Here is a 1,230-nt window from a genome sequence, read left to right on the forward strand (position 1 = left end):
CAGTGTCACTGGCCCTCATATGTGGGATCCGAACCGGGGCCCTCTGGCATCCCAAGCGAGTTCTTAACCATCGCGCCACTTGGCCGGCCCAATAAATAAAATCTTTTAAAAAATAAAAATAAATAAACTTTCCTGAAAGAAAGGATTTGGGCCCTCAAATGGAAGGGCCCAAACTAGGAAAACTGACCAAGAAGAGGCAGCAATAAGACACATTTCAGGAAAACTATTAGTTGTGTTTTTTTTTTAAGAGGAAATCAATTATTTAGACATCGGAGCAATAAACCAAGTTATTTAGAACGGAAAGGAAATCAGATCAGTGTCAAATTTTTTTACCACAGTACTGTGTTCCTAGAAAAAGTAGTCTAACAAATGTACAACACTTGGCAGCATATTAAAAAAAAAAATACATCTTGACCAAGTGGGGTTTATTCTAGGAATGCCAGGATGGCTAAAATGAGGAAATCATTAATGAAATTTATCATGTTAACAGAGCTAAGTAGAAAAAAAATGTATGAGCATACCCAGATATGCTTAGGAAGTGATAATTCTTAACAATATTAGGTATATAGATAGATTACTAGATAGATAGATATTTTAGCCTAAAATTCAGGATCTCAATGAGTAAATATTAGAGGCTGTAATAAAATAACACTAGAAGCTAAATTTAAATCAGTAACAAGACAAGAACGCCCACTACTTTCACAATTATTTAACACTGAAAAACATGTCTTCCACTGTGTGCTAGATCAGGACTTCTATACTATTTGATGGTCCCCATTTGGGAAAATCTATTGAGAATCCACTGATCTGTCATGGGTTTTTCCCCCTTTTCATAGAAGAATAAGGGGAAGGAATCCCACTTAATCCCATGTTCGTTTGCCAAACATTCTTTGCACATCACCAGTTTGTTAGGCACTCTTTGAGGTCCGAGTGATGGCTACGTGAACCAGGCCGGATGGAGACCCTGTGGTCATGTTGACAGTCTACACCCATTTGATTTTTCTTCCCTAAAGGGTTCTACTAGGATAAACAGCAGCTACTTTCTTCCTAACCTTCTCCCCGTGGGATTGTATTTATCTGAGGAAAATCCAGCAGGGAGCCTAAACTTATTCCTTTTTCTGCCCCTGACTAACTCCTGGGTAATTAGTCTCAAGGTGGCATTATGCACGATTTGATACTGTCATCAGCTAGTAGACAGAAGGGACACTGCTCAGCTGGTGTTTTCTTCCT

This window comes from Hipposideros armiger, unplaced genomic scaffold, assembly GCF_001890085.2.
Source record: "Hipposideros armiger isolate ML-2016 unplaced genomic scaffold, ASM189008v1 scaffold_639, whole genome shotgun sequence".
NCBI classification, from domain to species: domain Eukaryota; kingdom Metazoa; phylum Chordata; class Mammalia; order Chiroptera; family Hipposideridae; genus Hipposideros; species Hipposideros armiger.